Raw genomic sequence first — 26,317 nt, forward strand, 5'->3', positions numbered from 1 at the left:
TGGCTTTCATGTCACAGAAGCCAGCATAACAGATACTGGTGTCTCGTTGTCTCTGGGATCTTGCTTTGGGTGCCCCTCAGTGCCCAGTCCTGTGATCTGTGGCTGAGAACTCAGGAGAGACACAGACTGTGCAGTGTAGAAGTAGGTAGAGCGTTCTACAGAGAAAGGGGGAACTCTCTCAAGGGGGGAGCAGACAAAGGCCAAATGCACTGCTGAGAATACTCTTGGGTGTGGACTCCTGTGTGCATTTCATGCAGACCTTGTACTTGTCCTGCTTTTCTCTGTTGTAAGGTACCCTGCTATAAGGTGATCTTGTACGGTTCAGGGCTCTTGGAACCTGGTTTAGGTGGCTATCAGTGAATGGTTTTCTGGGCAATTTAGGGTGTCACATCTCTTCCTGGGACCAGAAAGTGACAGGACTCAGCTCCCATTCATGTGACGAGCAAGTATTGTCCTAAAATTCTAATCCTTGATTTTACAAGCTGTTGGTTTATAAGGGTTGGGGAGGTGGCTCTCTTCTGATCCTCCTACTATCTAGTCAGCTGCCCAACAGACACTCCAGTCTGTCCTTCTGACATTTGAATTCCTTTGAGTTGGGGCCTTCTTGATCCAGTAGAGTAATTCTCCAGGAGAACTGAAAAGTGGATTTGAAATTGGTCCTAGCAGAGGGCTAGATGGCTAGAATTCCCGTGTACCAGCTAGAAAGTTGAAGTCCCTCCACAAAGGAACATAAAAGTATTATTCATGGCTTTATGTCAAATCTGCAAGGAATTTTACCAGTGCAACATCCAGGCATAAGAAAGGGAGACAGGGATGAAGCTGCAGGGACCGATGATGCAGCAGGCTCACAAGGCCCCGGAGACTGGCGTTATTATTCACAGCATTTAAAACTTTGCAAGTATACTTTGCAGAGAGTAAAGGCTACAATTTGAGAGTTTGACTAATAGCAAACATTTAAAAAGAGTCTGAATAAAAGAACTAAAACAGGAAATTTGGTGTCTGAAGGAGGAAGTGCTTAGTAGTTTGGGTAGCAGCAGACTGGCACAGCAGATGAAAGAATTAACGAGCAATGGAACGGCTGAAAAAATTCTCAGGATGGATGCATGATGGAGATGCAGAATGGGTGAGTATGAGGGCAAAGTAAAAACGTTACCTGTGTGTAACACACACACATACACAACACACACACACCACATGCACACACACCACACACACATACACACACACCACACACACCACACACCACACACACACCCACACACCCACACACACACCACACACACAAACACCACACACCACACACACACACCCCAAAGGGGAATGAAAATGGCATAGGAGCAAAATTAGAATAATTTAGAAACATGAATTTCCCAATACTAATGAAATTCATCAATTCTCCCAAAAAAAGTGCATATAAATTCTGTAAAACAATTTCTATACCCAAGGCTTAGGGAGCATCATAGAAACTATTACAGAGAGTTTATAGGAACCAGAGGACTGTAGAGTGTGTCTTTTAGATACAAAAGAGAAATCTCAACAGTATGTCTGCCCAACCAAGATCTGAACAAATGACAATAGCAGCTGACATCCCAGCGTGGATGGAGGAAGTCTCATGTGACCCCTCCCGAGATGGTGAACTATAGAAAGTTAAGGACTTCTGAGAGACAGAAAAGAATTACTGATAAATCTTGTGGAGTTTTAAACAAGTAAACAAGCAAAAAAAAAAAAACAAGCAATGAAAGAGAAATACGTGAGGAACATGTTTAGATGGTATAAGTTCTTAAGGACAAGTATGAGCAGTACAAGCATTTTAGAACATCTTGTTCACCATGTAGTAAAATTAACAATTAAATTTTCATAAGCCAAATTATTAAAGCTGCTATCTAAAACTACCACTGAGCAGGAAATGGTGGTGTGTGTCTTTCATCCAAGCACTTAGGAGACAGAGGCAGACAGATCTCTGTGAATTTGAGGACAGCCTGGTCTCTATAGGAAGTTCCAAGCCAGCCAGGGATGCATAGAGACTTAGTCTTAAAAAAAAAGATAAATAAAGTAAAATCACCATTGAGATGCATAACTTCTTGACTGCGGTACTGGAACATATAAACTTCTCCCCTGAGCAATTGGAGAGATAGGGAAGAAATGAACCATAGAATAAACATAATTAAAGGGTACAGACAAGGGTGGTAGACTTGATCTAAAGAACCAGTCATTATGTTAAACTCAAGTGGAGTAAAATTGCCAATTGTATGAAAAGCTAAACCAAAAACTGTTTGAGAAATGTATCTAAAGCATAAGGGACGGAACAAAGTGAAAAAAGATGATGAAGTTTTGGAGGCCAGGCAGACAGAGTAAAATTTAACTTTATATGTAATGACTCTGTACCAAACTCAAAGTAGCAAAGTATAGACAAAGGCAGAGTTAAAATATAAACCAATACTGCTAGCCGAGGCTCTCCGCAAGCGTCTCCCCTTAACTGATCAAACAAGGAGGAGAATGATTATTAAAGCATGGCAATTTTTTATTAAAATAATTAGCAAACTTGGCATGACTTACATGTAAGGTGTTAAACTGAATACTGATAAAAAATTCAAAGATGTGGAACACTGAAGAAAAATTATTGGCCACAAAATGAACTTCAAGTACCAGAAATAAACCAGTGTCTTTTCTGATCACACATCAAGGGTCAAATACTTCTCACATGACTACTGTAAACACCATGGAGTGAAGTGTCCACCGCATGCTCTGTGAGTACCTTGGTCTTTCTCTGACTGCCTGTGTAGTCACTCCTGTACTTAAAATCTATGTTATAAACGCTTTCCAATAAAGTTCAGCTCTGCTTCATACTGGCGTGTCCTGAAATTCTTTTCTAAGGTGAAGTCAAGGTTTACCTGAACAGAGATCTTTTAAACACATTGTTGCTGACCCCAGGGGCCGCTGTGAGAATGGTAGACACCACAGAAGCTCCAAAGGGAACTGTCTTACCGTTTACAGGGAAACCTTTTTGTTTTCTTGAAGGAGAAAACTGATCCAAGGGACACAGCTTAAGTGGAGTATCAGAAACTAGAGGCTGAATAGGATAGTGTGGGTTACACACAGGGCCAATCTTCCAGAGTCTCCAGGGAAAAACCTGAGGAATGCTGAAAGCAGCCAGGAGACCAGTCAGTTCTGCTACAGTGTAAAACAGGGAACTCCACAAAGCAGAGCAAACCTCGAGCCCATCCTACCTCCTGCCTCAGTTTTGGGAGCTCCCTGCTCCCAGTGTGAGGGAACACCAATTGCAGATCTCAAGAGCCAGGGGGGTTATAGAATATCTACTGAACTTACAGTGACAGACCTTATAAGGAGCCATTCTTTGGCAGCAGTGATGTTAGCACGCTATGCCTGGGCCAGAGCGTTCTCTGTCCTTGGTGCTGGATACTCAGCATTCAGCATCCAGTGGAGCACATTCAAGACCCAATTCATAAAGACCCCTCTTGATTCCATAGTTGAGCAGCTGCACTTGTGGGAAACCCCGAACTTGTCACAGGACTATCCATTAGAATAGGCTGAGGAGAACGTTGCAGACTGCAGAAAAATAATGTAAATGAGAATTGTGTAGTGTTCAGTGCACGTACACTCCCCCCCCACTTCTTTTGATCAAAATCCCCGCCATATTTTTCTCTCTTATCCCATTCTCCTTCCATTAGATCCCTTTTTACCAGGTCTTGTGCAGGAAGTCACTGCTGAGTTCATAGGTGCAACATCCATATCATGTTCAAAATGTAGTATTTTATGGTTTTCCTTCTCATCTTTAAGGTCTTGCATTCTTTCTGATCCCTTTTCTATGTGCTCCCTGAACCTTAGAGAGGGTAATAAGATGTTCTGTTAGTTCTGACCACTCAAACTATGTTTTCAGCACACCGAGCAGCTATAAGTATGTGCATTGAACATTATCTATGGCACACGGAACCTTCCCTGACCAGTGCTGAGAGTAGCACTAAATCTAAGCACATAAACACAAATACTTAGAAGGAAGTTGACAACATATCCATTTTGCAAAACGACAATTGTAGGTTTCCCCTTAGGGCCCATGACTTCTCCAGCCATACTGGACATAAATTCCCTCTCTTGTGGAGCGTGACTCACATCTGATCAGAAAGTGATTTATTTCACGTCACTGTTACACAAGCAGGCATATCTCGCCTAGCATGCTGGTGTTGTAGTTCCCAATGATCACAACTGAATAAGATGATTGCTATCATTTCTTAGCCATCAGCCTGAGTAGCACCTTCTGGGATTATACAACTAAAGTGTGTAGTGTCTTCGGTAGTAGGTCATTATTGTCTATTTCTGATGGGAATCCATGAAGAATTGCAAGAACCTGTATTGTTTCAGGGGCCTCTGGAACCTCTCTCACCAACAAGTCATGAGTTGCTACCTCAACCTAACACTAGGGTCTTTGCTTAATAGCCTATAGCTCCACATGAAGCATTATCCACACATGCAGGGTTTCTCTCTTCAAAAATCTCTTTTAAAAGTGTTATTTTTAATAGGCTTACAAAGTAGTCCCTTTATGTTTGGTTTATATACATATTCGCTGTTTTTGTTAACCCTGACTTCCTCCTTCTTACTCTCATTCCCAGTTGAAGGTTTCCACCCTTATTGACTCTGCCCACCTCAAGGCTTCTTGCTAACTTTTGCAGGCACACCAAGTTAAACACACACACATACAAGAAACAGAACTTAGGCCCCACACATGCAGCATTTGTTTCCCTGTGCCTAGGTTACTTTATTTGGTATATTTTCTAGTTCTGTCCATTTACCTGCAATTTTCATAACTTTATGTTTCTTTATGCCTGAACAAAATTCCACTGTGTAAATACAGCATGTTTTCATTATGCACTCATGGTGAGGAGGCTGATCCTACTTTCTAGTAATTGTTAATACAGCAACATTGAATTTGGACGATCTCTGTAGTAGGATATAGAGACCTTGGGTGTATGTCTGGAGGGGTATAACTGAGTCATATAACAGTTCTATTTTTAGTTTTTGAGACCCTTCACGCTGGTTTTCACAGTGGCTGCACCAGTCTACAGCAGTTGCTACTTCCTCTAGCCAATTTTTTAAAATTTTTATTATTTTTTAATTTAATTTAAATTAGAAACAAGTTTGCTTCACATGTCAGTCCTAGCTCCCTCTCCCTTCCCTCCTCTCCTGCCCCCTTTCACCCTCCCCCAACCCCTTCCCTAATCTCCCCTCCACTCTCCAAGGAGACTCTAGCCAAAATTTGCTGTCATTTGTTTTCTGGTTAGTGTGAGGTAGAATCTCAAAACGGTATTAACTTTCATTTTCCAGATGGCTAATGCTAATGACCACTTAAAAATATTGTTACCCACATGTATCTTTTTGACTAACTCATTTTTATTGTGTTGTTTGTTTTTTTGTGTGTTTATTTGTTTGAGTTCCTTACATGTCCTAGATATTAATCGTGTGTTATCTGTATAGCTGGCAAAGATGTTCCTCCCGTTCTGTAGGCTGCCTCTCACTCAACTGAGAGTTCCCTTCTTAGTTTCATGTGGCCACATTGTCGGTTGTTGACTGTATTTCCTGAGTCTTGGATTCACTGAGGACATACTTGCTAAAGTCATCTAAGAGGAGAGAACCTCAATTAAGAAAATACCTCCATAAGATCTAGCTGTAGAGCATTTTCTTAGTGATTGATGAGGGTGGGCCCAGCCAATTGAGGCTGAGGCCATCCTGGGTGGTGGTACTGGGTTCTGTAAGAAGGCAGGGTGAATAAATCATGTCCAGCAAGCCAGTAAGGAGCAACTCTCCCTGCTTGGCCTCTCTGCATCAACTCCTAACTCCATGATCCAGCCCAGTTTGAGTTCTGTCTTAATTTCTGTCAGTGATAGACTGTGATATAGAAGTGTAAGCTGAATAAACCCTTTCCTCCCCCACCTGCTTTTTGGTCATGGTGTTTCGTCACAGCGACAGAAACCCTAATTAAGGCAGCATGTATTTTGTAGGGCATTCCCTGGCTGCCCCTCTGTCAGTTTCAGAGTCTCAGGTCTTAAGTTCAGGTCTTTGATTCATTCAGAGTTGGATTCCATGAAGGGGGAGAGATAATGTAGATAATCTGGTTTTTCCATTTGTTGAAGTTGTGTATTTTTAGTGTGTATTTTTGACAAAAATCATGTGGCTGAAGTTATATGTATTTGTATCTTTTTATTCTGCTGAATGATCTATGTATTTGTTTTTACTATTATGGTTCTGCTATATAATTTGAAAGAAAGAACAATACTGGCATTGTTTTTCAAAGTTCTCTTTCAATATGTTCAGCATTGGTATATATGAAGGCTATAGATTTTATTTTCTGAGATAGGGTCTTACTTTGTAGCCCTGTCTGCCCTAGAACATGCTATGTAGACCAGGCTAGCCTCATATTTAGAGATCTGTAGGAGGAAGTCTGATGCCGCCATTAAACATGTGACTTACTAAGTCTATGCCGCCATTAAACATGTGACTTACTAGAGGCGCATACAGATGAGGTAATAAAAGGGCGGTTTACCACACCGCTAACCACACCCACTTTAGGCAGGACTAAAGACGTATACGGCTGGACGTAAAGACGTATACATACGTAGGCGGAACTACGTCACTAGCCAAGCCCACTTTTGGGCATGGCTAGGGGCGTTACGGGGGAAGGCATAAAAGACAGCGCACAGGAAGTCTCGCTCTCTTTTCCTGGAGTTCGGCTTCCGGTCCAGTCGCTAGCTGAGATCTGCTGGGCTTCTCGGGGTTTGGTATCTTGTGAGTAATTTTCTAAATTAAATACTTAGCTTCACTTTCCTTAATTGTGTGTCGCGTATCGTTACAGCGTCCGTAAAGCCAACAGTTTGGTGTCGGAGCGGGATTGGAATCGGGACCCAGGCGCTTCTCTCGGCCTGACCAGGCACACGTGGACTCTCCTTTCGCTAAGTTCCTCACCACTTCGCTCGGCAAGGCACGATTCCTGCCGTCAGGAACCAGCACCTTCTACCTGCCGGTAAGGTTAGGTGGAATTCCAAGGTTTCTCTCGCGGCCACGTGCTGTTTTACTGGCGGCCAGCTGACTCCGGCCACGTGCTCTTTCGCTGGCAGCCTGTTGATTTTGGCCTGAATTACTCCATTGGTAACAAACGTAACTGCTTTATACAATGTCAACAGCTAACATTATGATGCAGGATGTTAAGAATTTTCTTGTTTTTTGTATGGATGGGATTTTAGAAAGGGTTGAGGACCTACCTGAAAGGTGCTTCCTACCCATGATGGTGATTATTAGCTTCATAATCAATATAATTTTGTTAATGAAATGGCTCAAAAATAGGAATAAACTTATACAGGTCATATAGTCATCGCAGGATAGTTTTGAAATCTTAATACAAAGGATTCAGGAAATGCAAAATTCATTGCAGGAGAGTAAGAAAGGGTTGGTAGAAAATATTCAGGATATTAAAAATGATAATGTAGGTCTGACGAACAGGTTTAAAGAGACGGAACACAAAATTGAATTATTTTCAGGAAAAATGTGTTCCATAGATAGAATTGAAAAATTGGAACATAATGTGGAAACATTTAACGACAAACACGGTTCCATGTTTGATGATTTCACTAGCAAATTACAAAGACTGGAACATAAAATTGAAATGCTAGCAGAAAAGAATTGTTCCATGTCTGAGAGCAATGGTAAACTAACTGATAGAATATCATTTGTAGAAGGCAGTTTACATGCTATTGAGGTACTTGCTAAGGATGAGAATATTAGAAATTTGGAATCACATGTAAATGATGAATGTGAAAAACTGAAGGATTCCATGACGTCCTTAGAAAATTATTTGTCCCAAGAACTTCAGGAGCTCAGAGAAAAAATGATGAATAGACTGCAGGATTTAGAAGACACTCAATCTGATACTTCAGAATCAGAAATACAGGCAACCGGTCAGGACAGGAGTTTCCCAAAGCTTCTCAAATGCCGGAATGATTTCCCTAAGGTTGCTATGCGTTCCTCTATGGTTTTTCCGGTATCTGTAACAGAAAAACCAGCAACGAAAAACAATCAAATGGTCCCATTGCTTATCACTGGGAGCCTATACAGATGAAGGATCTAAAAAATATTAAGGAGGCCATTGTCATGTATGGTCTTCATTCTCCCTTTGTCAGAGAGCTCCTAACCTCATGGGCTACTGTAAATAAAGTAACCCCAAAAGACTGGGCCCAATTAGCCTCTGCAGTACTCGAAAATTCTTGCCAAATTCAATGGAGAGCTTTATGGAGGCAAGAAGCAAAAGCAATTGAGATTCAGGAATTGCAGAAGGGTCATGAAGTACCCCAAGACAAGATTCTTGGGGAGGGTCCTTACGCTGACACGCAGGTTCAATCTGCATATGACGAGCACATGTTGTCTTTGTGCCGTACAGCTGCTTTAAATGCCTTGGATAAGGTTTGTGAAACAGGAGAGATAATGCAACCCTACACCAAGGTATTACAGGGCCCAAGGGAAAGGTTCACTGAATTTTTAGAGAGATTATCCAGAGCAGTAGAGGTACAGGTAGCGAACCCAGAATCCAGGCGTCTTCTTATAGAATCTTTGGCATATGAGAACGCGAATCCTCAATGCAGGCAGGTAATTTGGCCATTAAAAATAAGATCAGCGCCATTGGAGGAATGGGTTCTGCATACAGCGAACCTGGAATGTAAAAGTCAGGATACAGGAGCTTGGGTAGGTGAAGCTATTTCTACAGGCTTGAGGAGGCACCAGGATGCCAAATACCCTACCTGTGATGATATAGAGGCATGGGTAGGGAAGGCAATCTCAAAGAATTTAAATAGGCGTAAAGATGCAAAATGCTTTAACTGTGGTAGAATAGGACATCTTAGTAGGAACTGTAGACAACGCATTCCTAGAAATAATGCTTTTACCAGGAATGTATCAAACAGAAGGCCTAAGCCTCCTGGTCTATGCAGGAGGTGTGGGAAGGGGCACCATTGGACTGATGAATGCTTTTCCACAATAGACAGACAAGGTAGATCTTTACAGCAGGGAAACGGGCTTCCGGGGCTCCATGGAGCCCCGAAGAGGAAGATTATCCGGTCATTCCCAGTGACAGTGGAGGACAGCCTCTCCCAGGACAATTAGAAGATCCACTGCCCATTGTAAATAATACGGCACTGGATAATACATTAGCTCCAGAGGATGAATCAACTACATCAGGAGGAGATACAAAACATATATTTTGGCAAACTTCTATACAATATCATAGACCCAAACTTCCGGTTAAGGTAAATAATAGGGTGATTTACGGATTACTGGACACCGGAAGTGACGTCACTATCCTTAATCAGCAGTCCTGGCCACAAAACTGGGCTTTAAAAGAGGTTAATGTTCAATTCTTAGGGATCGGAACCCTATCTGAAGTTAAACAGAGCGTTGGATGGATTGACTTTATTGGGCCAGAAGGACAGAGAGGAAGGTTAAAGCCATATGTTGCAGATATTGCTATAAACCTCTGGGGTCGTGATCTACTCCAGCAATGGAATATGCAGATTAAAATTCCTCCTGTATCAGCTAGGAATTATAGACAAGCTCTTAGTGGTAGTAAGAATATAGTAAGACAGTACAGAAAACAGATGCCAAATGTACAGGCTGTACAGAAGCAAGATGCTAGTGCCAAACCTACAGAGCAACCAAAAGCTCTACCATTAAAATGGCTGACAGATGAACCCGTCTGGGTGGGTCAATGGCCTATGACATCTGAGAAGTTAGAGGCTTTGGAGAAGTTAGTTCAGGAACAGCTAGATGCTGGACATATTGAGGAATCAACTAGTGCATGGAATTCGCCTGTTTTTGTTGTCAAGAAGAAGTCTGGTAAGTGGAGAATGGTTACTGATCTTAGAGCCATCAACAAGGTAATTCAGCCTATGGGGTCTCTACAACCTGGGATGCCGTTACCTTCTCTAATTCCTAAGGATTGGCCAATTATAGTTATAGACTTAAAAGATTGTTTCTTCACCATACCATTACAAGAAAACGACAGAGAAAAGTTTGCCTTCACAGTACCTACCTATAATAATTCCCGTCCGGTACAGAGATTCCAGTGGAAGGTACTACCTCAAGGTATGTTAAACAGTCCAACTTTGAGTCAATATTTTGTGAATAAACCTCTAGAAATAATTCGTAAAAAATTTCCACATTCGTTAATATATCATTATATGGATGACATATTATTGTCTGATTCAAATAAGGATACTTTGGAAAAGATGTTTGAGGCAGTAAAGGAAATTTTGCCTCGCTGGGGATTACAAATTGCCCCAGAAAAAATACAAAGAGGAGATTCTATTAACTATTTAGGTTATAAAATAGATGCTCAGAAAATTAGACCACAGAAAGTACAGATCAGAAGAGATCGTTACCGGACTCTTAATGATCTTCAAAAACTATTAGGAGAAATCTCTCAATTACAGACGATTATTGGTGTAGAAGGGCATGATTTAAAACACCTGAAAATGGCTTTAAAAGGAGATAAAGACCTAAACAGCCCACGAGTACTATCAGCTGAGGCTGAAAAAGAATTAGAATGGGTAGAAAAGAGAATATTAGAAGCACATGTGGACCGTGTGGATCCAAATCTGGACTGTATTCTGGTTATTTTACCATCTAGAGAATACCCTCAGGAATATTAATGCAGAGGGACGACATCATTCTAGAATGGGTATTTCTGCCACATAAACAAAATAAAAAATTGAAAACATATATAGAAAAGATATCTGATTTGATATTAAAAGGTAAATTAAGGCTTCGTCAACTGACTGGGAAAGACCCAGCTGAAATTATTGTACCGTTAACGAATGAGGAAATTTCCTCCTTATGGAAGGATAATGAGTATTGGCAAATAGCTTGCAGTGACTTTTTGGGAAGTATTAGTAATAACTATCCCAAAACAGAGAGAATCAAATTCATAAAGAAAACAATTTGGATTCTTCCACGTATCGTGAGGCAAACACCTATTTCTGGAGTTCTTACCTTCTACACGGATGCAAACAAATCAGGTAAGGCAGGGTATAAATCAGGAAATATAAGTAAAGTAGTTCAAAGCCCTTACAACTCCGTACAAAAGGCAGAGTTATATGCCATTCTCATGGTACTTAAAGACTTTACAGAGCCTCTCAATATAGTCACGGATTCTCAGTATGCAGAAAGAGTTGTCCTGCACATTGAGACTGCAGAATTTGTTCCTGATAATACAGAATTAACCTCATTGTTTTTACAATTGCAGGAAATCATCAGAAACAGGACTCATCCTATATATATAACACACATCAGATCCCATACAGGTCTGCCAGGTCCTCTGGCACAAGGCAATGATGAAATTGATCGTTTATTAGTAGGTAATGTGTTGGAAGCTTCAGAATTTCATAAGAAACACCATGTTAACAGCAAAGGTTTAAAGAAGGATTTTTCTATCACCTGGCAACAAGCCAAAGAAATAGTAAGAAATTGTCCCAGTTGCTCATTGTACACTCAAACTCCATTACCAGCAGGTTGTAATCCTAAAGGTGTTCACAGAAATGAACTTTTGCAAATGGATGTATTTCACTTCCCAGAATTTGGCAGTTTGAAATATGTACACCATACTATAGACACGTACTCAGGCTTCCAATGGGCTACTGCCCTCAGCTCTGAAAAAGCTGACTCTGTTATTACACACCTCTTAGAGGTAATGGCTGTTATGGGTATACCTAAAACAATAAAAACTGACAATGGTCCAGCATATGTCTCCAGTAAATTGGAACAATTCTTCAAATATTATAATATAAAACATGTAACTGGTATACCTTACAATCCCACAGGACAAGCAATAATTGAAAGGTCTAACCGAACCTTAAAAGAGATGCTTCATAAACAGCCAGGGAAAACAAAGACACCTAGACACAGGTTACACAATGCTTTACTAACGTTGAATTTTCTTAATGCTGATGAAAAAGGACAAACTGCAGCAGAAAGACACTGGACTACAGAGAAGACTTCTGAACTGAACCAACCGGTGTATTTTAAGGATGTTATGACCTCAGTCTGGAAACCAGGATATGTGTTACTTTGGGGAAGGGGTTATGCTTTTGTTTCCACAGGAGAAGAAAAGGTTTGGGTTCCATCAAAATTAATTAAAATTCGATCAGAACAGAAAACATCTCAGGAGGAGGAAGATAACAGCCCATCTACAAATTCATAGTCCACAATGGGTAAAGTGACCTCCTAAAAGGAAAGAGAAGTGCTTTGTTTTTGTCTTCACAGGTAAACTCAGCAAGGAATACTGGACATATGGATTCCTGTAGAAGAATGAATAACTACCCTGAGGACCATCAACAAACAGTATCTCACTGTGTGGTATCAAAGTCTAAATCTCTCTATATTGCTTTTTCATAGTACACCTTTATCTTTATTTCTTCACATACCTCAGTTCCCATTCATTTAACTGAAGCTGGCTTTGGAGTTGGATTGGCTCTCCTACTCTAAACCCAAGCATATTATTTAAATACAATTCAGAATTTCTGTATTATATCAAAGAGCCATTGATATAAGACAGAAGAAATAAAATGAGGGACTGTTATCTATGGATTTCTTTTTCTGAACAGTCTAATTTCCTCCAGGTTTTCCATCTTCCCTATTGTCACCTCTTCTGTATGCTTACATATGAAAGTTACAATATTTCTTCGTTAACATTAATGTTTGAGTTTTCCAGAGAACAAGGGATTTCCTGACAGCAATCTTCAACTGCTTCTGAAAGAGAATGAGGATCCACTTCCTTGACTTCACCTGATTCGACTGGAGGCATCTGAATTGCCCCACATCATTGACTCCACCTGACAAGCACTATCCTGAAACTGGCTTGAAACTACATCACTCAACACAACTCCAGACCAAGGAACGGAAATAGCACATCTTCTACAATCTGACCAGAGCTTCAAGATAAGAGCTTCAATCAACACTAGAACCCCAGTCAGGAACTTCAATCAAGCATCTCCTGCCATACTGAGACTGTCTGATCTACTCAGATTTCGTTATACTAACATTTTCTTTTCACAGGTCCCCATGAGATTATCATCGTCCCATCTCAGCAGGAAGTAGTTTTGAGAATTCCACGCCCCCTCTCCCTACTATTGATATTATAAGATTACACCTGTTAGTGTTAGTTTTCAATTATTTTAGAGTTGGGATTGGAAGGAGGTGTTCATATTTGGGTGTTTCTTTAAAATAAGTTTAGGTTTAGATAGAATAGATGTTTGATACATTTTGTTCATGGACACAAGTTAGTTGTCCTTTTTTAGACTAAAAGGGGAATTGTAGGAGGAAGTCTGATGCCGCCATTAAACATGTGACTTACTAAGTCTATGCCGCCATTAAACATGTGACTTACTAGAGGCGCATACAGATGAGGTAATAAAAGGGCGGTTTACCACACCACTAACCACACCCACTTTAGGCAGGACTAAAGACGTATACGGCTGGACGTAAAGACGTATACATACGTAGGCGGAACTACGTCACTAGCCAAGCCCACTTTTGGGCATGGCTAGGGGCGTTACGGGGGAAGGCATAAAAGATAGCGCACAGGAAGTCTCGCTCTCTTTTCCTGGAGTTCGGCTTCCGGTCCAGTCGCTAGCTGAGATCTGCTGGGCTTCTCGGGGTTTGGTATCTTGTGAGTAATTTTCTATATAAAATACTTAGCCTTATTTTCAGTAATTGTGTGTCGCGTATTGTTACAGCGTCCGTAAAGCCAACAGAGATCCACTTGTCTCTGCCTCACAGGTGCTAGGATTAAAGGCCTGTGCAGCATTGCCTGGGAGATATTAATTTTTGCATGTCAGTTTTGTATTTTGCCAATTCACTGAAAGTTATTTATCAGCTCTAGTTCTCTGGTGGAATCTTTAGTTTCTCTTAAATATAGATTCTTGTCATCTGAAAACAAGAATACTTTGTTTCTTTCCCCTTTCCTGTGTGTATTCCTTTTATTTCCTTTCTTGTCTTACTGGTCTAGGACTTCAAGGATTGCATTGACTATGAGTGGGGATGGCGAACATCCTTTTTTTGTTCCTGGTTTTCGTTGGGTGCTTTGAGTTCATCTTGGTTTTGTGTATGCTTGTTTATGATGTGTAGTTTTCATTAAGTTGAGATGTGTTCTCTCCTATTCTTGTCTGTCTGGGACTTTATTTTAATATCATGAATGGGTACAGGATTTTGTCAAAGGCCTTTTCTTCATCGTTGAGATGATTGTGCATTTTCTATCTTTGAGACTATTTATGCGATGGCTTACATATTTTTGATTTATGAATGTTAAAGTATCCTTGTGTCTCTGGACTGAAGCCTACTTAATTGTAATGGATGATTTTTTTTCCGTTGTGTTCTTGGGTTTGTTTTGCGAAAGAATGTATACTGGCCTTTAAAAAATTGTTTCTGTGAATGTCGTTCAGCATTCTCAGAGCTGGGACTGCTTTATACCCATTTTCAGTACGCCTTTTGCCTAAACTCCTTTACGCCCTCCTGCTTTAGTCTCTACGCTTCTCTCTTCTTTCTGCACCTCTTTTCTGTATGTTTTTTCCAGTTCAATACCGATCAACAATCTTGACTCTTTGGTTGTACATATTTGGATGATGAGACCTGTGCACCTGATGCTGACAATAGGCAAATGTTAGGTAAAGTACAACCCTGCAGCAGTCTTGCTTGCCACGTGTCGGTGTGGTTTTGGTTTGACAGTTACATAACTGCTGTCAAAATATCTCAAGTAACCCTGAAGGAAAACTGACTCACATCTTGTTTGGCTTTTTTGCGTGACTTACTTTATTTAACAAATTTCCTTCAGGTTCATCCATGTCATTGTAAATAACAAAATCTACCCCTTTAAAGGCAAAATGCTCTTTTATTGTGTACCCATGCCACTTTTCTTTTCTTGTTCATCAGGTTTTGGGCACTTATTTAGTTTGGTACCATGTGTAGGCGACTGTGGACAACACTGAAAGGAACATGTCAGTCTGTGTACCTCTTTTATATACTGACTTCATGCTGGTTCGGCAGAGGATTTGAGGGAACGTGTGGTAGTGCTGGTTCTAATTTTCAGGGCCCTCCAGACTGATTTCTATAATGACTTACCGATTTATTCTCCCACCAGTATGCAAGGATCCTCTTTCCTTCCACATGGGAATTCTCCACAACAAAAATGATCCAGTCCCCAATGTCAGTTGAAGTGAGAAAGCCTGCTCCAGGGAATGGAAACTATCTGAAAAAAACGAACCCTACACGTGCTTTTGGAGATTCACAGAGATGAACTCAGACTTTGACTTTGTTTCTTTTGGTGGTGCAGCTTAATCATTTTCAATTTCCATTGTAAAAGGAGTAATAGCTTTAATGCTATGTTTGTCGAACTATGTAAGATATGTTTTATAGATGTTTTGAGAATTTCCCAAGGAACTCTACTTGTAATAACTCTCCCTATGAATTTTTTTGGTTTATGTGTTCACATCAGAATCTCACTTAATGTTTATAGCAGCCATAGGACACAGCTAGGGCAAAATCTAATATCTCATTTCATTGATGAGGAAACTTGGCTTGAAAAGGAAAAAGAATGATGGGATTAGTAACTAGTAACTAGTAAATATCTAAGCCTACATGGGCTTCACATTACATTACTCCTCATCTGTACGTAAGATATTAAAAAACTTAATTGACACTGGACAGGCACTGTGACAGGTATTGGACACACATCTGGATGTGGTAATGACCTGCCAGTGTGAGAAAGATGAAGTTCAGGGTGCAATCACAGGTTAAGCATGGTGATAAAAGACACATTAATTCAATAAAAGTCTTTAAGTTGTCTGCTTCAGGAAGAGGTGAATGGGAGGACAATGCCTACTCTTTAAATGAAACTTGTGTCTAGTATAATCATTCCGCTTTATGCTTTTCTGTTTTCCATACACCGCTTTAAAAAAAACATTTCAGTGTCACTCTCAGTTAAAGATAAATGATGTCCAGTGTTATGTGTTCATACTGGGTTTATGTGTAGGCAACTAAGAGACTCCTCTTTTCTCCAAGCTGATGGTTTATGCTATCTTTGGTTTGTAATTATCTGGCTGTAGAACTGAGCAGAGATGTTACTGTAAGCTATACTGAGAGGCACTCTGCTATTGACTGTGTTGTCACTCTTCTCTCCTCAAATCCCACTCCTAGATCCCATCTGGACGAAATGATGTGGCTACGTACAGGAGGACCTCAATGGTCTCAAAACATTACCTTATGAGTTTGTTCTACATACAAATCTCTAGCCAGTGGCAAAAGTCTTCCACATACAAGAACATTTGATAAATACAGACTGGTTGGCTACTCATGTCTACACTTTGTACTTTGATGAGGAGTCTCCCTTCCTTCCTTCCTCCCTCCCTCCTTCCCCCTCCCTCCCTCCCCCCCCCTCTCTCTCTCTGTCTCTCGCCCTCCCTTACTTCCTTCCTCTTCATTTGGCTTCCATTTATCTTTTAAGGGCAAGTTTATATTCTCATTCATTCAGTGATGTATTTACTTAGCTTTCTTTCTTTCTTTTTTTGGTTTTACAAGGCAGGTTTTACAGGGCAATTTTTGGTTTTACAAGACAGTTGTCCTGGAACTAGCTTTGTATACCAGGCTGGCCTTGAACTCACAGAGATGTACCTGTCTCTGCCTCCCAGTAGCTGGGATAAAAGGCATGTGCCACCAGTGCCCAGCAAAAATAACTTGAAAATTTTATTTATTTATTTATTTACTTATTATGTATACAGTGTTCTGTCTGCATGTATCCCTGAAGGCCAGAAGAGGGTACCAGATCTCATTACAGATGTTTGTGAGCCCTCATATGGTTGCTGGAAATTGAACTCAGGACCTCTGGAAGACCAGCTAGTGTTTTTGACCACTGAGCCATCTGTCCAGCCCTAGATAGTCCTTAAAGCAATGGTTTTCTTAAGACAGGGTTTCTCTGTGTAGCTCTGGATGTCTTGAAAGTAGTTGTATAGACTAGACTTGAACTCACTGAGATCCATCTGCCTCTGTGTCCCGAATGCTGGGATTAAAAGTATGTGCCACCACTGCTGGACTTACTTTCTGAAGCAGAGTCTCACTATGTAGACTTGGCTGGCCTGGAACTCACTAAGTAGACCAAGCTGGCTTCAAACTTATAAATACCTGCTTGCCTCTGCCTCCCAATTGCTAAGTGGATTAAAGAAGTGCACTAACATACGTGGACATCCAGTAATTAATTGATGTTTGTCAAGCATTCACAGAGACTACTTATTCTTTGCAAGGCATCCAGGACATAACACTGAATAAAGTACTTAGTTGCTGTCCTTTACACATCTTACCTTCTGGTCAGAAAACACTATGAATAATTAATAACAAATTAACTATGTCTGTGATAAATGTTATAGAAGGACAAGTATTCAATAAGAGGTCATAGGTCAGGATAACATGACCTTGTAGACAGCATGAGGGGAAAGGAAGACTAGGAAAAGTGTCTTTGAGGAAAAGATGTTGGGAGAGGATAGGGTGAGGAAAGCAAGGGCAGAGGAGGCCATTGTGGATAGAAGGAACTGGTTTTATAGGGGCTTCCAGCATTAAAAGGATCATGGGAACTTTGAAGGACAGAACAAAGGCCAAGGTAGCTGCTGTGAAGGACCACAGGGACAAATAGGATCAGGAGACCCAAGTCCTCCCAGCATAAGGCCAACCAGAACATGTAATGCTGTGATGACAGCACATTTATTTTTTATTTTATTCAAATAACAGACATCCATAATTGAAGAGGTCTGGGCAGTGAGAAGGAAGCAACGTGATAGTCACGTTTTACAACTCACTGCGTGCGATTGTCAGTCAGTAGGCCTGCTAAAGCTACGGCTTTTATAAGAGGCCTTGAGATAGAGAGCAGAGAACACGGACCAGAGGGACAGGAAAACAAGATCCGCAGAGCCCATGAGTGATGGGGGAGTGGCAGGTGTTGTGTTGTATCTGATTCACGTCTTCCTTGTTTTGCAATTTCCTCTTCCAGGATGCAGCTGTCTGGGTTGGCAGGTGACGACCTTTGTTTGGAAACGAGGCTTTGCTAGTCACATGGAATAGAATGAAGACAGCCACAGACTGTGAGCATTAACCGGTGAGTAGTTGTAGACTGGGAGCTCCTGTCAAGATAAGAAGGGACACAGAGGGAACTGACAGAGAGTGGAAATGACATCATTGTTTCCACAGAGAGTGGAAATGGCATCAATGTTTCCCTATAGGGAAGGAGTGTAGCTGTGAGGACATTTGAGGAACTGACCTGAAAGGCTGAGTATGCTTTAGTGACGTTGGTGCTATGCAAAGTCAAGGGTATGACTGGGAAGGTGGTGGTTTAGCCTAGGAAGAGATTAGTGGAGATTATGTTAAGACCCTAGGCCACTACATATGGTCATGTAGAATACGTGATGCAAAACAGAAAGGGACTCTATTCACACCAGGGACAGTATTCCTTATGTCCTGGAGTTGAGAAATGTGTGGATTGTCACAGGGGATGAAAGCATAGGATGTTGGATGGAAATCCCAGGCCGATTTTAAATCACTAGGAAAGCCAGAAAAACTGGGTAAGGAGCATTGCGAGCCAGGATATTTGTACATGGGAGAAGGCCAGAAGAAGGCATATGATCACCAAGTGGAAAAAGACTGGGGCTACGGGAAGAACAGTTGCCATTTGAAGTAGCATTGGGATGATGTCACTCTCTGACTGTGACAGGATGACACTGGAAATAAAGTTTCACCCCCTGCAAAGGGGGTAAGAATTGTGCTTATTGTCAGCTGGTCATCAGTATAGAAGAGCTGTGGGCCTTTGGTTGTCTTGCTCAGGAGGGCATGGTGGGAAGCTTTGCAAGGGAAGGGAGAATTGGGGATTGGTGCTGTGGTCAGGAACCAAGGTGTGAATGACAATGGAAGTGAGGAGCCCCAGAGGAGCCAGTTGAGCCGAGGAGGGAAAGATTCAGAGGTGGGACCTTTGACTTCACAACCTGTGTTGACTTTAGTCAGGCCTTAGCCTCCACACCGAGTGCTTTAGAACCAGGGGAGCCTTTGCTGGGAGGGCACAGCCTACGCTTTGCAGGATGAGTAGGAACAGCCTTGCCTTTACTTAGGGATGTCAGTGGCAAATACCAGCTGAGGCTTTCAAACCTGCCTCCAGACCTTGTTACCTGTCTGTTGAGGGAGGGACTAAAATTGTCCCCCACTTTAAAAAAAATTTAGAGGGTTTCTTTGTGTAACAGCCCTGGCTCTTCTGGAACTTGCTCTGTAGACCAGGCTGGTCTTGAACTCACAGAGATCTGCCTGTCACTGCCTCCCAAGTGCTGGGATTAAAGGCGTGCACTACTACCACTGCCCAGCTAAAACTGTCCCAGTTTGAAGCTGTGAGTTTACTGAGTGGATCTAACTCAAGATTGGGGTGTGTAAACATTTATCTTCCTGCCACTGAGAATTATCACTGGACATGTCTGTATATTTTTATGTTCTTTGTTTTAGAAAACTCTTGATCAAACAGGAGATCTGATTGTCCATCACAGGAAGAAATCGTAGCCGTTGGTTTACAGGGGTGATTCTTCGTTTAGAATTCCTTTACATAAAACGGTCTCAGAATCGAAGTTTCCGGGAAATAAAGGGTTCTAACAGTCCGAGTAAAATGAAAGAAAGTGGGTCTCTGTTGTAACTGTCCCCAGAGCTATTTGGCACGGACACAAAGCTTTGAGACCAGTAAAGTTGTCTGTCCCCTTTGGAGATCTGGTCTGCGGTGCCTGGGTGAGCGGAGCCGGAGAGGCGCTTGGCCCAGCTCCTGCTGACTTCATACCCCATGCCAGTCGGAGAGGACTTGTTGGATTGTATTTGGTGCCAAGGACTGGGTGGGAAAGGGGAAGAAAATTCAAGCAAAAGAAGGGGGTGAGGTGCCCGAAGACAGGCTTTTGCAGGGTTCTTTAAGTGCCATCAGCTGTAGTGAAGACGCAAAAATTTCTACAGCAGTTGTAGCCCTTCTGGAGCAATGGCTTAACAAACTTAACATGGTGATATTATCACCTCTACTCAGTGGACAAAAGACTTCACTGTTTAACAGAATAAAGCCTTTCTTCTTCCAGTTACTGCTTTGTGTCAGTCTTTAAAAATGAGCATACAAAGGAGCCATCCAGAAACCTGTCAAAGGTTATTTTAGACATGTTCTTTCCAAAATATCTGGTTCAAAGGCTTCTCAGCTGGTGTTCCTGGCTTGCTGGGCAGTTTTCAAACAATCTCTTTTGCTGGTCAGTTGTGAGTAGGAGGGATTAGCAGAAGTAGTTGGATCTTATTTCTGATGGTATAGACAAACTTCTTCCAAGCTGGCTGTCAGTGTAGAAGGCAAGAGCATGCTCTTGTCATGATTGCAGAGTTCACACCTGGACCCCTAGGATGGTCAAGTCCCAGCTGTGGGGAAGGGTCCTCCCCCCACTTCCCCTTCCAGAGCCACGCTCCTGGAACACCTCCCAGCATCTTAGTGTATCTTTTATCTCCAGAGTTTCTTTGGGTTCTCGGATGTCCTCAAGAATGAAAACACCCCACATGACCTGAAAATGAAATTTGTCCTCCCCAGTAAAATACCCAATCAAGATATTCTACCAGTCAAAAAACTCCAAGGTCAGGAGACAAAGCCAGTTTCTTATGATTATAAAACTGAACAGCTTACTGCAAGTGTCACAGATTAGATGATTCCACTCATATAACTTTCAGGAGTGATGAAGGCAGAGAGATGGGGTCCTGAGCAAAGGGTGTGACTAGGAGTGGCATAAAAGAACTCCTTTGTGAGGACGGAGAGATGCTATCTCTGGGTGGAAAGCTTGGATACACACCCCACACAGGATAAACTGTCACAGTACTACACACATGCTAGAAAACACACAATAGTCCATGCAAAAAGAGATGGAATTTGAGGAAAGGGGGGGGATTTGGTTAACTGTGTGGAGTTAATGTAGTGTCTTGGTTTTTTTTTTCTTTTATCATTTTTTATTTTAATTTTAAATAGCTTGTTTTACATGTCAATCCCAGTTCCTTATCCTTCCCCTCCTCCCGCACTCCCCTTCCCCCCCCAGCCTCCCACCCTATTGCCAAATCCTTCCACATAGGGGATGTCTAGAGTCTGTCATTTCACTCTGGGTAGGGTCCAGGCACTCCCCTATGAGTCCAGACTGAGAGAGCATCCCTCTTTGTGCTATAGGCACACGATGACTGTTTGTATTCCAGGGATAGACACTGATCCACAGCTCAGGGCCCCATAGGTTGCCCAGGCCTTCTCGCTGACACTCACATTTGACATTTGGGGGATCCAGATCAGTCCCATGCTGGCCTCCCCACTGTCAGTCTGGGGTAGTGTCTTGGTTTTGAAAATACAAGTAAAATATATTCGCCATTAGGAGAAGCTGGGTGATAGCACATAAAACATTCTTTGCACTATTTTTTTGTGACTCATTGTGAATCTTATACATTATTTCAAATTACAAATTAAAAATAAGCTATAAAGCAAACTTCAAGTCAGATAACTTTATAGATGATAGGTGACTAGGAAATGAATGTAATGAATTACTAAGTGTGCAAAAATCTTAAGCATTATATTAATGATTTAGTAGACCAATGACAATAGGCTTCTAAAATTTCTCTTGTGATACCAGGTCTTCCTACAAAGCACAGGCTGTCCTTGAACTTGCAGTTCAAGTTCTGCCTCTGTCTCCCAAGTCCTGGGATTACAGGTGTGTGCTACCATGTCTGGCTAGGTAGTAATTTTGAGTACTTAATATCAAACATTGTACTAGGCACTGTAATATTCACAGGAGCCTTTTTAAAAAAATTAAATAAAGCTTGTTTCTGAAAAATATAATTTTATGTATTTGACAAAACTTTACAGAAAAGAGAATAACTACTGACAACCCTCCCCTAGGTAACAGTTAATACTATTAACTAGTTAATACTATTAGTTAATACTAATGCTGCTGAGCAGCCGGAGAGGGTGAGACTTGTATCTGTATACACATACGCACATATTTTTCTATATGGATTTGTCCTTTGTTTTTTTAAATAAAATTAATTAATTTATTTGTGTGTGTGTGTGTGTGTGTGTGTGTGTGTGTGTGTGTGTATTCCTGCACCTGTTCACATCCTACGGGGCACACATGGAGGTTGGAGGACAATTTGCAGGAGATGTTTCCTTTTCCAACATGAGGACTCTGGGGATCCAGCTCAGGCTTTTGGGTCTTGGTTAGCATTTCTATTGCTTTGATAAGACACCATGTCTAAGGCCACTTATAGGAAAAAGAGTTTACTTGTGTCTTACAGTTTCAGAAAGTTAAGAGTCTATGCCCATCATGGCGGGGAGCGTGGTGTCAGGCAGGCAAGCATGGGGCAGGAGCAGTAGCTGAGTGATCCCATTTTGGGATATAAATGTGAGGCAGAGAGAAAGACTCAGAATGGTAGGAGTCACTTGAAATCTCAAAGCTTTCCCCTAGTGACACACTTTCTCTAACAAGGCCACGCCTCCAAATCTTTGCAAAATCGGTCCACCAACTGGGGAGCAAGTGTTCAAACATATGAGCCTGTGGGGACACCCTCATTCAAAGCACCACACCAGGCACGGTAGAAAGTGTTTTTGCTCACTGGCAGCTTGCCAGTTCATGTTTTCATAACATTAGTTTTAGGTGGCGTATGCATACATGCATTTGTACATACACTCAATTATTTGTGATATAATTTATAAAATGACAGATTATGTAGGAAATATGTATAAACAAGATAACAAAACATCATAGAACCGAGGGCAATCTGTGAAGGGATGGCAGTTGTTTTATTGACAGGGAGCAAACAGAGACAGTTTTCTCCCAGGAGGGAAAAACTGGCTAGTTTTTGCAACTCCCTGTGACTGCTTGCCCCAGAGTCACTGTAGATTGTCATAGTGACTCTTGACAGAACCTCCAAGAATTGTGTTAAAAAAATCGGTAGTGTTGTGGGGGAGACAAAAATGATTTCCCATATGCACTTCAACCCCTGACTAACAGGCAATTGGTTGGCATCAGCCCCTGGCCCTCATGGAGGCTTAGGCAACCCCCCATTATCCCCGCTGGTGAGTGGAGCCGAGCACCCTCCCGTTCTTGTTCTGGGCCCCTTTAAAATGTGGGGACAAGGAGACAGCAGGGCACAGGAAATCTAAGGTTAAGAAGAAAGGGACTCTGAGTGCGTATAGGCTAGCAGGGACTTATTCCAGACTCGAGCAAATCAGAGCTCCTGAATGGACCAGGTCCCAGGGATTCAGATGAGACCCTTCACTCTTCATGCTACTGACATCACTCTTTATGAACTTAAGGTCAGTCAGAGATAGATACCCAATGGTCAGCTTTCTGCTGTGACAATACCCGAGACAGTCAACTTAAAGGGAGGAATCGTTTGTTTCAGCCCTTGGCTTCGCGGGACTGGCTGCAGTTTTCCGGCACCTTGGTTGGGAATGCACGGTTGAGAGTCTGCTCACCCCATCATGACTGAGTAGCAACTAAGAGACAAGAAGTCTGCCGTTCCAGTGTCTCCTTTAAGGACACAACCCCCGACTAATACATTCTTCCTCTAGTGCTCACCTCCCACAGGCTAGCAAACACACATTTAGGGAACATTTACTATTCATTTACTGTGCACACCCTCACAGCCAGAGAGAGAAGGGAATGTGTGGAGTGAGGCGTTTGCCCAGAAGGCCCTTTCAAGTCCACACAATGCCGTGTGCTTTAGTGACTCTACAAGAGCCAATGTGGCTCTTTCTCAAAACGACATTATAGCTCATGTATGAACACAGGCTTCCCATGAACATTTAAGCAGTGTGTGTGTGTGTGTGTGTGTGTGTGTGTGGGTGTGGGTGTGGGTGTGGGTGTGGGTGTGGGTGCTTCTATGCACAACAAAACCTCCAAAGATACAACACCACCTGTTTTGCACCGTTCAGACATTTTCTGTGCAAACATGCGACACACACACACACACACACACACACACCTACATAGACATAGTTTGAAAAGTTAACAATTGCCGTCTTGCTATATATTTATACTATGTGATTTAGATTTTTCGGTTACCTATGTTTGGGTCACATGTTCTACCACAGTGATCTTGGCAACGGCATCACGAAACTTGGTGCGCTTGGTGATGGACTGCACATGACAAGGATCAGTAAAGATCCAAGGTGGATGTCTTGGACTTTGTGTGTGACCCTCATTTGAATGAACACTGTCAAGGTGGCTGAGAAAGAAGACTGTACTGAGTTACCATCCCACAAGAATGTGTGTTTATTCATTTTGCCACATCCTTCCCATAAATAAGTATCAGCAATCTGAAAATTCTTCTCAATCCACGTTATAAAAATGACATCATTATGTCCGTTGACACACATCTTCTAATTCTTAGTGAGGTTTTGTACTATTTGTTTTGTTAATTTCCCATTTGTCTTCTCTGTTTTTAATCTCCTCTGTTTTCCTTTTATTTAAATAAAACTGTTTTTTTTTAACTGGTTTTTAGACACTGCTTGGAGTGAGAGTGACTTTTTTATGGAGCGAGTATTTCCTCTTGGCCCTTGCTTTACTTTATTGATGATAGGGTGTACTTCGCCTTAGATAAGCTTTAAATACTGAGTTGTAAAGTCAGAAGCTTTAAAAATCGATTTGTATATTTTGTGTTTGGCTGAAGAAGCTTGCTCCTTAAGATTATAAAGATTATAAACTTATCTTAAATTTTCCCCTAGCAAGATTTTAGTAGTCAGCTCTTTAATTTATTGAGGTTTATTTGTAAAGGGTTTATTCTTTTTGTCCCCCCCCCCTTTTTTTTTAAAGATGAGATCTCTCACTGGAGCCTGGGGCTCACCAAATAGGCTTAGGCAGCTTGGTGAGTGGGCTCATCTCTGTAGTGCCAGGAACAAAAGTGTGCACTCCTGTGCCATGGTCTTTAAGAAAGTCTGGGATTGGGGGATCAAACTCAGGTTCGTACCCTTGCAAGGCAAGCACCGTACTCACTATTATCCCAGTCCTCAGCCCGAAGTCCTTTAATGTAGTTTAAGGATGAGGTTTTGTGCCATTTTTTCTGAATGGATGGCCGCTGTCCCACATCAAGGGTTGGCCAGCTCATCTTTTTCATGTAGTTTCCTTACTTTTCTGAAACTGTCTCTTGTATTTTACTGTTTAGTCTCCTGCCAATATACTCTATAAAAGAACAGCCATTTATTTTACTTAGGTAATTTGTGTGTGTGTGTGTGTGTGTGTGTGTGTGTGTGTGTGTGTGTGTGTGTTTCGGCCCTCTAGGCCACTCTTTTTTCCCTTTTCAAGTTCCACAGAAAACCTTGTTGAGATATTTACCATATTACCTTGAGTTAAAATTACAGGCTGGGTAATTTACAAATGCTGGTCTTCCCATCATTTGGAAAATGAATTTTTAGTACCTTAGTGCAAATGTTTTCTTTTTTTCTTTTTGCATTATCTTCATTTAGGTGTTTTATAGTTTTCATTGGTTGGGGTACTTAAATATTTTATCACTTTCATTAGTTCTTTTTCTGGAGTTAAAAAGTTACCAGTTTTCTAATGTTCTTAAAAATTGGGGACCTTGAGGAACCATTTTGAGTTATCTATGATTTTTGAATTCCTTTCTAAACAAATAGATAATCATGCCGTTTAGTAGCAATAAAGTGTTTTCTAAAATAATGTATTCTGTCTTTTTTTTCTGGCATGAATTATAGTCAAATACTTCTAATTTTTTAGTCTAAATTATAATGTTTGTTGTAAATTTTTTACTTTAAGGACTTTTTTTCTGATACAGTGAATTCAAACAGTAAATGTCTAAATTATGAATACTAGGCTTCCCAAAAGTTATTTGGGTTTTCCTATCTCAGACAATAAGCCCTAGAACATTTTGAGCAAGACATCTCCAAAACGTTCCATTTTATGATAAGGAGATGTCCAACTGTAGCTACTGAAGACAATTGAGCTATTGTCCCTCATCAATATAACCTATTGTTCAGAAAACACAAAAACAGATGGAAAGGAATCTTCAAATACTCTGTAGTTTTACCTTTGCAATTCTGTTCTTAATACTTTGCTGTATATAGTTTAAGAGTTTTTTTATATACATACAGAAATGTATCTTTCCCTGTAAACTGGCACCATCATCTTCAATTCAGCTAATATTTACAAAATATCAGGGACTTCATTTGAATTATATTTTATTTTTTACCAATTATTGT

At 41.2% G+C, this 26,317-nt stretch overlaps 1 long non-coding RNA gene across 1 annotated transcript; it reads left to right on the forward strand.

Annotated features, from left to right (window-relative positions):
• The first annotated feature begins 13,669 nt into the window (after nucleotides 1-13,669).
• LOC110340927 lies at nucleotides 13,670-20,173 on the forward strand. The gene is made up of 3 exons (XR_005871784.1): nucleotides 13,670-13,717; nucleotides 18,080-18,184; nucleotides 19,570-20,173. It is a non-coding gene; the product is annotated as an uncharacterized LOC110340927 (long non-coding RNA).
• The last annotated feature ends 6,144 nt before the right edge of the window (nucleotides 20,174-26,317 follow it).

The sequence above is a fragment of the Mesocricetus auratus genome, unplaced genomic scaffold, assembly GCF_017639785.1.
Source record: "Mesocricetus auratus isolate SY011 unplaced genomic scaffold, BCM_Maur_2.0 Super-Scaffold_100029, whole genome shotgun sequence".
Classification (NCBI taxonomy): Eukaryota; Metazoa; Chordata; class Mammalia; order Rodentia; family Cricetidae; genus Mesocricetus; species Mesocricetus auratus.